A 15,919-nucleotide genomic window follows, 5' to 3' on the forward strand; every position below is an offset into this window, starting at 1 on the left:
TGTTGAGGTATTTTTTCTATCAATTGCATTGCTGTGGGGAAAGTATTAAATAAGTTTAAATAAAACAAAAAAATCAAACAGACAACAAGAACAACAAAAAAAACAACAACCAAACAAACCATCCAACCAAAAAAAAACCACAAAAAACAGCAACCACAAACATTTTTCTTCAGCAAAAGCTAGTGCTATTCCTGTTGAAGGAAAGATGGGCTTTAGTGTAATATATACCAAGACCAATTCAAGCACATTTCTACAGAAAATCAATGTCTCACTGATACTGAGACAGAGAACTGTGTGTCCTTCTGCCAGTAATGTAAAACATACAGTACTTCAGAACATGATTTCATTTGAATTCAGTATGCCTGTGGCCTTTAATTCAAGTGTACCTTTTTCTCTAATGACATGGGCCTACAGAGTGCTCCCCAGTATGTCTTACAAGAATATAAAACACAGAAACAACAGTAACTGCCTTTTTTCTTTTTGCTTCCCAGCATTTTGAGATAAATGGCTTCATTAATATATGAAGTTATGTTTATGTACAAGAAAGAAGAGTTTACTGAGGAGGAAAGTGGTCTAATCAAATGCGTTTTGCTTGAAGACGAGGACCTGGTGAGGTCTTGGGTAATTGTTGTCCTTTTACTATAAAGACTTCTGCACTCTGGGGCTTGTTTCAGTGGGAATTTCTGCTCTTGTACTCTTAATTTTCTCCCTTCTGGATAGTTATTGTTCTACTGTCAGGCTGGGAAGGGAAAAGGCTCCTCCTTACTCTGCCTGGATGCCTAGCTCTGAACAAAATGACATTGATGTGATAATGTACCACTGGTTTACAGAGATGCCCTTGCTCAACAATCAGGGTGTTGACATGCATGTTGTCAGTGCACCCTGCAATAGCCACCGTTTACAGTTATATCCTCTGCTAACTTCTGAGCAGGCTCTGCAGTGGGCTGCCCAGTCCTGCTACAGGTAGTGACCCTCAAGCAGAGAGCCAGGCACATGCATCTTGGGTTTGAGAAGTGCCTCATCTCCCTGAGCTCCTGTTGGCTCTGACCACCTTTGGCCCTTCTGGGAAATCAGTGCATAAATCCATCAAAGCTCCCTCCTGACTCCGTGGTCATGCTTCTGGCACCCCATGGGCTTGGGTGTTCCCAGTTTGCACTGTCCTGGGCAGTAGACCCAAACTCTTTCATGTGAAGGAGCTACTGGGGAAGGCCTGGACTCTTATCTAAAGAGGGGACTTGCACATGGGGGTGCTCTTGGTGAGTCAGTGTGACTCGAATATTGTTTTGTTCTCTCACTCTTCACAGCAAGTATTATGTAGCAGGCTATGGAGTCTCATAGTACCTGTAGCTTTTTCAAAATGTGCAGATTCATCCCTATGGAGATAGATCGCAGGCTCTTGTAAAGTTTTAGGGGTGACTTAAGCACACAGGTTAAAAAAATATATATATATAAAAATCTGTAGACTGGTCGTATTTTCTCCTGGCCTGCACCAGTGACAGCCAAGCCTCTGTTCAGCCCCATAGCTTGTGTTAAAAGAGAGGCATAGAGGCTGAGAGTAGCATGGAACCTGGTAGCAATTCTGTGTTTTAGGACTGTATACTCCATCCTGTGCCACTCGTGCAGTTTGCCACTGTGTCTTAAGATAGCATTATTTTGGCTGATTGTAGTGGCAGCACTTGAAATCATGTCCCAAACCAGTCAGTTATGGATGAACTTATCCCAGTTGGTGACAGTGTGCCTACTTGGATTATCACTAATGCTGTATAACGTATGACGAAATAAACACAATGAAAAGGCATTAAAGGAACCTTGTGAGGCAGACTTAAGCCAAAGCCAGAAAATTTGAAGTTAGGGCTTCACACTTTATACTTAACTCTATTGTGCCTAAGGAAATTTCAGTCCACAGGAGCTATCACATCGCTGCAGTAACAGACTCCTGAAATACTCATGAACAGCCTACAAAGGCTCTGGCTTTTGAAGCTTTAATGCTATGTATGTTAGATGAGTAAAGCTGGTTTAATGTGTTCCATTATGGTTCAGGCATTGTGAATATTTTGCTTTCCCCTCCCTGTTAGAGGCTGGCATGGGCAGAGACAAGGTGCAGGTGTCCCCCGTTGTCTTTGAGACTACTTGCTACTAAAGGCAAAATACACTATACCTAAGTGTATTAAAAACCTTAACAGGCCTGGGAGGTGAAACAGGTGCTGATTTTATTAGTGGCATCAGGAAAAATCAGAAGGGATGTACCCATCCCCGGGGATGTCTTCCAGTCATATGCTGCACCCATCTAACCTACTTTGCATAACGTGTTTATTTCTTACAGAAGTACTTCCTAGCAAAGAAGCATGTTTTATTCACACAACAAAATTTTTCTCATGCTTTCAAAATATTTTGTGCTTATGAAACCCTTGTGCATCACAACCAGCATTACCTGCCTTTTATGGTGCATGAGATGAGTGACAAACAGAGCTAAGAGCCTTGTTTTCTCAAGCAGCCATAGGTTTTGTAGCTGAAGCACGGAGCTGCTGTGCTCCTAGCACACGTTGGTGGGCTGCCACTGTCACTGTAAGGGGGTCTCATAAAATGTGAGAATTTTCCTTAAACTTGAGAGGTAGCACCAGAGCTGGATCCTGCCTGCATACATAAAAGGACAGCTTCTAACAACCAAACACACTGACTTCATTTAACCTAAGTCTCTCTCAGTATATCATCTACCTAACAGTCTTGCAGTCATTATAATCTCCCTGGAGGCATTTGGCCATTCTGTAAATTCTTAAGGCTCTTTCCAGTGCTGCCATTTCTCAACTCACAGGCTGCCTCTGAGAGGAAAAATTAAGACCAATTTTTTAATTCCTTTTTTTCTTTTTCCTTATGCCTTTTTACTCTTTCCCTTGAACAAATGCCTCTGCAATGAGACCCCAAAAACACCTGTAAGGAGAGATTTCTAGGGCAGAACTACAGCCCGTCATGGAATGGTCAGAGTTCTCATTCCAGAGTGAACCACGAGAGCAGCAATTCCTGAAGTAAGTGATCCAAGGACTGTGCATCTGTATGTTTCCATGGAAATGCTTGATGAATAAGTTTTAATCACATGGCACGATCCCTGTTCACCAGTGAGGCTGAGGAACTGCCACATATTGAGGGAGCCTTTGCCACAAAATGCTTTGACTAATTATATTTTTACTTGATATAAACCCAATTAGCTTATGCTGTTTATTTCGTTTAATTTTCTTTTTGGTTATATAATGGCTGTCACGGTTCCAAGAACAGGGGAGTGAATAGCAGCTATCTCACTTGAGAGCTATTTTTACTCTCTTCGTTTTTCTTCTTGACAAAAATATATACACATTATTAATCTGCACAGAAAAAAAAAAGGGTACTTTTGAACACTTCCCCCTCTCACAGTAAACGTTATGTTTGTTTGAACACCACAATGGCCAGGTGTCAATGCCATGCTAATTCAGAGTATACTCTGTTCAAAATATTTGTTCCAGTGAGTCTCTTAGGCAAATACATAAAACACATATGAGATTTCAGCGATTTGTTTCATTTTCCAGCAAATAACAAGAAGAACTTCTCTGAATATGTCCCTGAAGAGTTCACTTGTGTTTCATCATAGCAGTACATACTGGCTGTGTCTATATCACTTAATTAAATGCGCCCAGGCTTATTCTTTAACATGAAGGTTAAGTGGGGTAGTACAGCCCAAGTTTGTACTATTTCTCTCCCACTGTTTTCAGTGTAGGGTAGGCTTATTCAGTCTGCTCATTGTGAATGGTCCATGTCCCATGCTAATACCTGAAATGCAGCAAGGAACTGTGTGTACTCAGTACACAAAACCACAACAGGGGTTTTCCTAGGAATTTTACCATACAAGCAGTGCTCAGGAGTGTTTTATTTTCTAGTAAAACTGCAACCAGTGATAGTGTTCCAGCCTTGTCTGTTCTATAACAGCCTTGGAAAGACACAATCCAATGTTTCCAAGCACATATTTTTATTTAGAGTCTGTGGAAGGACATGAATCCGGTGTCAACAACAAACTTTGAGCTGTACTTATGCTTTCATAACCTTCATGGCTGTGAACACAACATATTACTATAATTGTTAAATGATTGTTTTATAATCAGCAATGTAACTTTTTGTATTTTGGTAGTCCTTCAGAGATCTTGTCATGATGTTGTATAAGCGCAAACCAAAAGGAGTCATGCAAAGGGCATACTTGTCTAAATTTAATGCTCATAGCTTATTTTGACTGTAGGATGTCCTACAAAATAATTAGATGTTTCAACAGAGAATATTACAAATTGTAACTGACCATTTTGCAATAGAAACTGATATAGGCAGTTCAGTGACAGTTTCACTGCAATTGAGTAGACTAATTTTATTTCTTCTAGCATAGTTGTGAACCGTGTGCAAATTTATTAAAAAATCTCTAATGAAAAAAAAAATTCATTTACAACCTACAAACTATTCCCATGGACTTTATCACACAGATACAAATGTTGTGCAGATGTAGTTTTCACTGTGATTTCTGTCTGTAAGTTGTTCCTCACTTTTCTGATAGGATGAGTGCAACTTTTAAATTAAGCAGATGTTTGCACTGATAGGGTCCAAGCTTGCCTTTTGTGAATAGTAATCAGTATTCACATCTCATTTGCTGTGACCACAAGATTTCCTGACGCTGAGCTCACCTATGGAATATTGGACAGTACCAGGTGGATATTACTGTTCCCCACTGTCTCTGGAAGGCCATTAGTCTTTGACATCAAGAGAAGTCATACATAGTATTGTACGCTACAAGAGATTTTCCACTATGTTCAATACTCTGGTCTAAGCCTAGGTCTTTTTGTTTCTTTTCTTGCATGTAATGTAAGGAGAAGTCAGACAGAGGAAGCAGACAGGGAGCTTTTGAAATATTTTGCCTGATCCCTCATTTGTTTTAGTCACCATTTAAGAGCTTTGTAGAATCTCAGTCTGATGAGCATTGAGGGCACAAGAACAGATATTCTTGGAATAGAGGGGGATTTGCTTGTTTGATGAACTCAGCCTGTAAACCTCTCAGTGAAAGCAGGTAATCTGTACTATGTGACACTGTATCACCATGTGGTATGAGGACAGAAAGCCTTATTTACAGAAAAAAAAAAAAAAGGAGCCTTTTGTAATCAGCTAACAATTGTAAGCAGTCATTATCAAAAATGCAGATTTTCCTCTGAAAAAGAAAGAAATTAGGATCTGGTCCTGTGCTGTAGAAATCAATGAAAGATTGCCTATTCACACAACTGGGAACATTGTCTATTTCTCATTTTAAAAAGTTGAACTATTAAATAAACACTGACTTGTCAAATTTCTTCAAGTGCCAAATTACTTATTTGCACCCATAGAATCACAAATATAAATTCAGAGAGAGCATGAGTATGATTTAAATTTATTTCAGCTGCAGTTTTCACTAGAAAATAAATGCAAATTGAAGTATATTTATGATTAGAAAAGTGGCTGTAAAGATGACACCTTTTTTTTTTTCATGCTACCTGCTTCATTATTGCCTTCTAATCCAACTCAATAGAAATAAATTTCTACTATTTTTATTTCTTTTAAACCTGCAGAGTTGCAAAAAAAGAAAAAAAAAAAAATCAGTCTGAGTAACACTGTGCCTCTCCATAGTATGAACATTTTCGCAAATTTCTAATTCTTGACCTTTTTATTATGGAGGATGAAAAATGATGCTGATAGGTGAATTTATAAAACATGATTCCATTTTTGGTAATCATTTGACCTTGTAGTTTTTATATTGGTTTCTAACCAATTTTGACACAAAATTTACCACTAAAGGCTCCAGAATGCTGTTTCTACGTCTGTTTTGCTACATGTAGCTTCAGTTAAAGCACAGGCAAGCCAGACATCCTGGGCTGCATTATGTGTGTGGTTAAGTATAAAAAGGCTATAGATTCTGAACCTGCAAAGATGTTTGGAGACAGTAAATTATCAACATCATTTGCCTTTTTTTAAGCTAGGAACCTCAAACTGGATTACAAAACTTGTTTACTACCTGAATTCTGAGTGCTTGGAGTCAATGTTAATTCAGACTTATCTCTTGTGCAAATGCCTGGCATTAAAAATAGATTTCTAGTATAAGGAGAGTTTGCTGCTCCTTATTCTTCTAGAAGAAAATCCTGTTTGTCTTTGCTCTTGTCTGATTAGTCTGGTTAAACATAATTTTTATAAGACTTTTGACTTCCAGAAAATCTCAAGCTGGAGTTCTGGACTATGTGAGGTTTTCCCTAAAACTGTGTGTGGATTTACACAAGTTACCTACTGTTTTTGACTTCAGCATATAGGCTAGTTGTTGACCCACTTACACATGTAGTGACTGGAGCCAATCCAGGGTGTTTCCTGGGGGCCCAGTTCAGTGCAGTCTGTGTGCCATTATTTTGAGCAGACTCAGCATATCTATGGGTTAATGATGATATCACACATGCAGTATGGCTTATGCTATGCTCTTATTTATGAAATTCCCCTGGACAGTGCAAGTCACCTTTGTCATTAACTATATGTTCAACTTAAAACTCCTTCTGCTCCTGTGTAGCACATGGTCTATCATCTTTATCTCATGCTCACTTCCTTTGGCTACCCTTCCCACTTGTGTACCAATGCTAAAGTAGACACTGGAAACCTACAAGGAAGGCAAAATCAAGATGGCTGCTCATGATAAGTGTGCAAGGCTGGCATTAAAATCAGAGACTCTGGCATGCCACATATTCATAGCAACAGACAAAGAAGTCAGAGGACTACACTTTTGAAAAAAATCAGACCTCAGTCTTTCTTGCTATAGCGTTCTTGTCCTAGCCAATGCAGAGAATGGGAAACATAGAAAGAAAGCATCTGTGCACTTGGAAAATGCATATGATCACCACATCTGCTGCAAGCAGTGGAGCAAGGTCAGTGGCAGAGAGAATGCAGGTGTCCCTAAATCATGCCACTGGGCAACAGGAGAGCTTGTCTCATTTCTACTGTTTGCACGTGGTAAAGCTACTGACAGCTGTTGTAGCAGAGATAATAGGGATAATTAATGATTCACAGTGCTGACAGGCCTTAATAGCTGCAAAAGCTGGCCACATGTTTCCCTTCTGATGCCTCTGCTTTAGATGTATATCTCCCAGAATTTCAGTAAAGTGTCAATGTCTGTTGTGCCCCCTGAAGAGTTTCTGTTTACTAAACTACAGCTATATCAGCTAGTTACTATTATGTATGCCAAATGCCAAAATTTTTACATGTAAGTTGCAGTTGTTCTTCAGACATTTACTGAGAACTCACAGTTTCATTTTTGTGAGTTGTATGAAGAAAAGGAGAAAGAATGAAGGAAGTATATTGACCTGAATGTTAGTTTAAAACTTTGTGTTTATATGGTCTAACTGCTGGAAATTGAATAGCAAAATTAAAAAAAAAAAAAAAAAAAAAAAGAAGTCTTAAAATCATAGAACATGTTGGGTCAGAATGCACCTCTAAATGTTTCTTGGCCAACCCCATGCTCTAGACTGGACATCTTCAAAGTTGGATGATGGTATTCAGGGTCAAGGATAGGAGTTTCCAAAGCCCTTCTGGGCCCTGTTCCAGTGCTGTATCCTTCACACTGGAAACATTTTTTTGTATCCTTTTGTAGTTCCCCTTGCTGTAACCTGTGCAGATTGATCCTTGTTTTTCCTGATGCACTTCTGAAAAGTCTGGCTTCATCTTGTCTATAGCATCTTACCTATCTCATCTTATCTATTCATCTTATCTGTAGCATCTCTTTTGCATCTTAGCTGTTGATTTTTATTTTTTTTATCTTCCAAGGAATTTCTGTGAGGTCTGCATATATTTTCCTTACTGAGTTCATTGAAGAAGAAAGTTCTCAAGTTTTTGATTAGAGATTGGGAAGATTAGTCCCTTCTCATGATTTTTTTTCCATATTTTTTTTCACAACTGAAAATTCTAGAAACAAAAATTAACTGATCAGCTGGATATTTTGTATAGATAATTGACACATCTAATTCTGCAACTGTAATGTCACTGACATCTGTGGAGTTCTCCTGGTTATTTCTGGAAGCTGAAGTGTGAATAGGAGCTTGGCTGGCCTGTCCAGTGCTGATTATGCATATTGCTAAATATTAGCCTGCTGCCCATATTGGCTTCAGGCCATGCCAATAGTACTCTGAGACAATACATGGGAGTGGTTTGGGATTTGATAGTATGTGCCAGGTACTGTTCCCATTAGATAGCACAGATGAGAATGTATCACAGTTGGCTTCTTTCACTCTCATTGTCTCATTGAACTCTATCCAAGCAGGCTTTGCTGCCTCAAGCATCTCCACAGACCCTCATGCCATCATCTGCCTCAAGCAACATATAACCTTGGTGTGCAACACAGACTTCAGGACCAAGTGCCCTGCAGCATGATATGGGTGGTCCATACCCCTTGCTTGAAAGGCTGCAGAACAATTCCTGACCTTCTTTTGTTTAGCATAGTAAATGAAGGATCTGGAGTCTATTCTAGTATGTTAAATGTTTAGAAATGAGGGCAGGCAGCTGTTGTACTAGTCAAAGTTTATTTGCTCAGTTAAGTCACTATGGTGGAGATAAATAGACCCTTGCAAAAGGAATTGCAACCAACAGTTTTTGCACTTTCCTGTTGACAGGAGAAGCCAGCAGTTTCCTCTCCCTGTAGTTTTCTCTCCCAACTCTATCGGAGACAGTTTTTTTTTTTTTTTTTTTTTTTTTTTTTTACTTGAATCCTCATCCTTGGGACAGCCATATACATTTTTTTTTTCTTTTTTTCTTCTGCATTGCTGAAAGACCTTGAGACAGCTCTGTTCCTGAATATGCATACAGCTTCTTCAGCAGGTGTTGGAACAATATTGACTGCTGCACAGACATACCCTGACAGCTCTCTTTTCTTTGATCAATGAACTATCATAAGTATAAGGCATAGGAAGAATGGAGAAGAGTATTTTTGTCAGAAAGGAAGAAGCATATTCCATCAGTATGCTGCACTAGTCCACTGAAGTCAGTAACTTATGCAATGAAGTAAGCTTGCAGACCAAGTGCAGGAATTTATAGTACTTTCCTCAGAAAGGAGCAGAAGATACTATATTATTGATCCAGATCTTGGATCTGATCAGCTTAGGTTTGGAGGATCAGAAACGAAATTGAGTGTTTAACTTTCCTCTGCAAAACATCACCTACAGTGAGTAAACTTTCCCTAGGTCAAGACAACCTTCTGCTGGGGAGACAACGTGGTGTTGGTGCTGTGAGTAGTGTGTGTGTGTGCTGTGATACAAAGTAGATTGATTGCTATTTTACAGCTGATTCTGCCTACCAGCAGCTTTCCAGAGAAGCAAGGCTTTGGGAGAACAGTGAGAAAGCCATTAGTGAAGATGAGATGTTTGTGTTAGAAAGAACTGTCACTTGCTATGTCTGCTTTTCCAAGAAACACAGACTACAGAGAACAGAGTGACTTTGAAGTACAGATAACCAATCCCCTCCCCCTGTCCCCCAATTCTCAAAAGAAGAAAGAAAAAATGTTACAAACTCCCCTTTTAAAATTACGTTCTCTTTTTCCCCTCAGTTTACATCCAGCTGTACCCCAAACAGGCTGCCCCAAGGTTAGACATTGCCTAAGTGTATCGGTTTTCCTTGTGCTATTACTGTTAGATGAAGTTACAGAAAGTATTGGAAAGACTGGGAAAAGTGAAACAGTCAAGAACTTAGTTTGCTTTTTATCTGGTAATGGAGATTTCTTTCATTATAACTTCTTTGCAAGTCAAGGGAAGATTTCAGTGGCTTCTGCTTCTACGCAACATGCTTCAGAGGAGTAAAATATTCCTCCCTTATAAAAGTCAGACAAGATTTTAATTTAAGTTTATGGCACACTTGAAAAAAAACTAAGATTATTCTCATAGGTGGTAGGGAAACACGGTTTTTGTGACTGCTGCTGTCTCTCATGGTGGTTACTTGGTTTATGTATGAAGCTTATCTGTTGGTTAAGATGACATTGTTCGGTATAACAGTATAACTTATAACCACAAACTCTTCCATACAAACACTGTTGCACAAAACCTATCATGGGGGCCTGCCATTTATCCCTCTTACAATCACTCAATCTGTCTTAACAGATGCCACGTTCTTTCCATTTTATTTGTTGTGGTTTATACCAGGGCTCTGTCTTTTCCATAAGCTAAATAATGCAACGATCAGTGGTTTCATCCACTTTCTTTGCCGAAAGAATTTGCAGTGAAATACAAACACCAAGTTTCTTGCTACTGACTTCCCATTTCTACTTTGTGAAGTTTATAGACTGCAGAGAAAAAAAATGAAAAGAGAGAAATAAAGATGGAAGTGACATTTAAAAAGACTTTTAGGAAAAGAAATTAAAGAAAAAAATCATAATTTGAGCTGGATCAATGTTTTGTTTCAGGTTGTGGCATTTTGATAACCTGGAAAGAGTATGTGCAGAATAGTACATTAACTATATTTCCTAAGGAAATGATCCTTATCAATCACCTCTATTTGGCCTCCTCCAAGTCACTTTTGAAACTTTAGCTAATATTTAAGTTTTTAGATCTCCTATAGATCTTCAGTTAGATTCTGAAAGGTAAGTATAGCAAAATTTGAAAGTATGTGGAGGTCTCAAAAATATTAAATTCCTAACAATGTCATGAAAACAGACTGAGTTAACTACACTATCAGATGCCAAAGAATCTGTACAAGAGGGAGGTACAATAAATGGTGCTCCTAAAACTACCCTTTCACAGTCATATATATTTTTCTCAGATAGCTATTTCCCACAATCTCCCTATGAAGCATCTTCAAAAACATTGCTCCCACTCTGTGTGGAGTCAGAAGGGACGTATGCTTTTGTTTTCAGACAGTGTAGTCATAGCCTGGATCTGACTGATGCCCATTTTTGATAGAAGGACTTTCCATGTTCAGTGACAGATTTGTTTAGATCAGAGTCCATGGCTTTGTCTCCAAAGAAAATTGTAGTGCAAGAAAATAAACCTGACTCAGCTCATGCTTTTTTTTTTTTTTTTTTTTTTTTTTTTTTTTTTATTATTATTATTATTTAAGTCATTTAGTTGAAGCAGAACAAAAGATTGAATGAACATATATTTAGTTTCAGCTGAGACTTTTTCTTACCTTTGTTTATTTTGAAAGAAATGCACATACACTTGCTGCAATGTGTGCAATGTGAAACAGCTGTACAGGATATTTTACTCTCATCTACATATGAATTTGTTAAAAACATATTCAGGCAACTACAATCTCAGGTCCAACATGACTGAAAATATAGACCAAAAACAAAGAAAAATGTTTCCATGTCAACAAATAGCAACTCTTTATGTTGAAATAAACAATTCAGTGGTGTCTAAACTACCATTTACTATGTTATTTCATTTAAGCTACATAATAAAGTACAAAGGTCTATAAACTTGTTTGAAAAGAACGAATCAAATGAATTGCTTTAAAATTGCTATAACTGCTGTATTTTTATTTTTTATATAGTGAAGTAGGTAACAAAAAGGAACTGTAAGCACCAAAATATTTTGTAAGATTAATTCAATTTAACCAACAGGAATTTCCAAAATATTTTGTGAAGGAAAAAAAAATCTAATTTCAGAATTTCAAAACTGTGATATTTTGTTTGTGAAATTAATACTGAAGTCTAAGAGCATTTTAGCAACAGTTTTAGGATTCAGATTTTCACTTCTTTTTCACAGTAACTTTTTATCTAGCTTTAGGCAACAAATAAGGTTGTTAAGAAGGATTAAATAAATAAACTCAAAATGGAGGGATTATATGGAAGATTTTGTAATGCCTGTTTTGGTCTGGGTAAAGGTTTTCTTTTTGTTTTTGTTTATTTTTTCCCCTTTCCATTTTGTTAAAAAATATTTAAAAGCCTTTTTGTTATGTTCTTATTTTTTTCATATTTATTTATTTATTTTCCAGTCTGACTGAAATCTATTAATCATTCACCAAGGTTGCTTCCATGTTATGACTCTCTAAAAGTAATGTACTTTGAGGGTAACTTGAACCTTACTGAACAAAAAGAAAGATTTGGCAGTGCTGGGTTCTCCTGTTATCCCAGCTGGGTTGAGCACAACATGCAGTTTTTGCAAATCCGTTAAGGAGTCTTAATGGCATTTGATTCTGGATGGCTGAATTTATAGTTTAATACAAAAATAAAATCCTTGTGTGGATTTAAATTTTCTTTCCACAAAATGTATGGGTCTTTCCAGAATAGACTGAACTGGTATTATATTTTTTAAATAATGGACATTTTGGATGGTGCATTAGCCTTCAGCTAGCAAAGCCCATCTATCTTTATTGAAGCTAGTGAAGCTCAGCATGAGCACAAATAATTCAAAGCTTTAATAGCTTTGAGATGTCTTGAGAGAAAAGAGTTGTTCTGCTTTTCATATATCCCCCAATTTGTATAGGGAAAAAATTTGCCTATGAAATGTATGATCTTTCTTTCAGGGATTTGCTCATAGACATCAGAAATACAGGTTACTCTTGTTAGAACTACTACATGAAGCTATATGCTGGGATAAAATGTGAATTCTGTGTCTTTTGTAGTCAGGTACATGTAGTCGGACTCACTTAAAGAAATAGTTGTTAAAGAAGCTGACCTTTTTAAAAGAAAAGAGCTTCTGTGCAGTAAATAAAAGTATTGAGCCCATGGAAGAGAGCTTTTGATTAATGAATAGGCTGGTAACAAGAACACACTTCTTGTGCATCCAAAAGCAAAATTAAATGGAAAACCGATGGTAAAAATAGAGCTTGGCTGCTTCAGATCTGCTTTCTGTGCATGAAATGACTGGCACATTTGCAAACAAATTAGCTTGTGTGTTGGATAGGTTTCTGTTTTGCTTCTGTTTAAAACTAACTCAAAGCCCATTTATGAGCCTGAGGCCAGACACAGAAGGGTAACGCTTTGCCAGGAATGATGTAGGGGTTCAGCTGCCCACTGTGGTGTGCCCCAAGTGCAATGGGAGCTCACCTGGCTGATCTAAAGGGTGTGACTGATGGCTTTGTAGGTGGCCAGGCTTTCTCAACAGGGAGAGCAGCTACAAGAGAGGACTTTCAGTCAGGGAACGTAACAGTGCACATGGATTCATTTTTAATGAAAAAATAATAATAAAAAAACTTTTAAAGACCTTCCTCAGAGGTCTGATTTTGCTTTCCCAGTATGTGTGCTGATGTGGGAACATCAGTGAACATGAGTGTATTGGAAAGGAACGAGGATCCTGGGATGTCAGAGATGTGGGGGAAAAGTTGACAGGCAGAATGAAATGTCTGGGCACTGTCATGGGTATGTAAGGGATGCTGTCTCTGAGAGCACTAACAGAGGGGTTAGGGTTGCAGTGGGAGTTTTGGGGGAATGGACCACTAGGCTTATGTATTCTTTCTATCCTGTCGTGGTAGGGCAATTCTATTCTCCCAACTCTATAATGTATATGTTTCTCTTTCTGAAGTCATTGACAAAGCTCTGAGGTTAATGAGTGGTTTGTAAGATGTGGACAGATGCTAAGAAAGATATTTTGTTTCTATTCTGATCAGATGATTTTCCTGCTCATGTGAATACCATGATGAGTTGACATTAGAGGTGATTGGACCTTACTTCATTGCTATAAAATGATTTCTGAGTTCAAATACAGAGACTTATTTTTTTTCCTAGCCTTGCTAGTTTCCAAGGAGATCTCACCATGTAGATTGTCTACAAAGGTGGTAATTAGCCAGCAGCGAGCAAGATGGACACAGAGAACTTCTTGGCAAAAATCAAAATTTCAAAGCAGTTCTTTCTTTCAATGGGTAGTATGCAGAAGCAATCTGATCAGTTCTTTTCAGACTTTGAAAATATATCCTCATTTGCCTTCACAGTATGATTTTTGTACACACCTGTCTTTCAGATTGGTGACTGCACTGGAAAAAGGAAACTGTACACAGATTGATTTGGATAGGATATTTTTTGCAATATTTGGAAATAAAAAATAGGATTTGATGAATTAGTCTGCCTGCCTATAAATAAAAATAGTTTGGATTTATAACTGAATGCTCTGAAAAGTCATAGGGCAGGGAGGAGTAAAGGCAGGTGCCATTCATAAAAAATTTCTCCTTTTTATTTTATTTTTTTTTAATGTTAAACATGCATGGCCATTATATGGGGTGAGATTTGGATTTGCTTTTGAGCGAAGCAGAGACAGAGTTTGAACTTGGGCTGTTTGCTTTTTTTTTTTTGACTGGTGCTTACAACAGGTGTTGGTATTGAGGAAGGGTGAAGGAGGGCTAAGAAAGGTATTAGTTTTTCCTAACTCTCTTGGGAATGCCACCCACATTTCCTTATTAATCTAACCTACAAGTATAGTACAGGTTCTATACATGATGGCCATACTTTCCACCTTGGGAAAAAACATTAAAAAAATATGTAGTTGAAAAATATTTAGCGAGTTTGACCCATACAAACAGATTTTAAGCTAGAATGCTTAAAACATAATTTGTCCTGTAAATAAGCTATTTGCCATAAAAATATCTTATAGCATATGTCTTGACGTGATTTTCAGGCACATCTAAGGTGATGCTTAAAGAAAGGCTTTAGAAGAAAAGTTCTTTGAAATATTAATTATGGAAAGGTCAGTGTGGCTGAGAGTTAGCATTAGCCAGACATAATGTGGGGGTAGAAGAGTGAAAAATCTACGACTTTACTCTGACCATTTTATCATTATTAGTATAATTTTTTAAGGATCGGATTAAGATTTTGAGCTTGTCTCTGACTTTCACACCTCCCATATATCCTGATATGGACCTTATTTGTGTTAGCAAATGTATATTTATTTCCGTCTACACAGAATATGTGGGAGTCATGTGTGAAATGAATAATGAGGACCTGAGATACGTAGAATACAAAGCAATGAATATGTATTCAGGAAGAGTGGGGGAGACACATAAGAAACTCTTCCTTATCTATATACAAACATTTTTTTTTTTTTAATCAGATACTGAGCTCTGAAATGGTGAGTAAACCCTTTATTTTGGGGCTGTTACTCCTTCTGCAGTCTATGCAGTTGGTACTTGGTTCTGAAAGGCCAGTGCATGAAGCTGCATTAGAAACTTTTTTTTTTCTTTTCTTTTTTTTTTTTTTTTCTTTTTTCTGATGCTTCTCCAAGCTGGCAACAGGGAGCAGCAGCAGAGCAAACATTTCCTTCTGCCTGATGTTTGTGGCTGTCAGTAGACTTGAGACAGTCCCCACTTTACTGCTTTTCTCTGAAAACCAAGAGAGCAGTGAGTTTGTAAACCAGCATTCCCAGAGACTCTGGAATGATCAGAAGCTCTAAAGGAAGATGGAAAAAGCAGTCCTTTCCCCAGCCACAGCTGGCCTCTCTTGGTGGACAGGATCTGAGGGAGCAGGTAAGGTTTACCCGCTTACAAAAACTGGGCAGGAGGCCTAGATAAGAGTGTTATAATAACGCAATACAACAGGGATAATCTCATTCACAGACCTTCAGAAAGAGCAAAGATATACGTAATGACGCACACTGGGTGTGACTTGTGCAGGTACCAAGGAAGATGCAGCCCCTTTTCCCTGTTAACCTCTAGGTTGAGCTCTGAGCTGCAGAAGGAGCCAATGCCCTGAACTGCTGCAGGACTGTCCCTAGCATGCAACATGACAAGCACTACACCTTCACCATGATAAAGTATTTATTACCGCTGTCTTCTATAGAGCAAGCTCTACTAGCAACATCTGGCAAGCCATTAATAACAGCTGACTGTGATAAATGTCTGTTAGTTACAACTGATTTCAGCATTTCATGGCTGACCTGAGTGTAGGCAATAAAAATGTAATACTGTTCACATGCAAATTAACTGCAAGTTCCTACTGCAGGGA

The 15,919-nt window shown here is 38.0% G+C and overlaps 1 protein-coding gene across 3 annotated transcripts in view; it reads right to left on the minus strand.

Annotated features, from left to right (window-relative positions):
- KCNJ6 (potassium inwardly rectifying channel subfamily J member 6) overlaps positions 1-15,919 on the minus strand; it is a 166,439-nt gene that overhangs the window by 46,056 nt on the left and 104,464 nt on the right. The gene's annotated exons all lie outside the window — the stretch shown is intronic.

This window comes from Anas platyrhynchos, chromosome 1, assembly GCF_047663525.1.
Source record: "Anas platyrhynchos isolate ZD024472 breed Pekin duck chromosome 1, IASCAAS_PekinDuck_T2T, whole genome shotgun sequence".
NCBI lineage: Eukaryota > Metazoa > Chordata > Aves > Anseriformes > Anatidae > Anas > Anas platyrhynchos.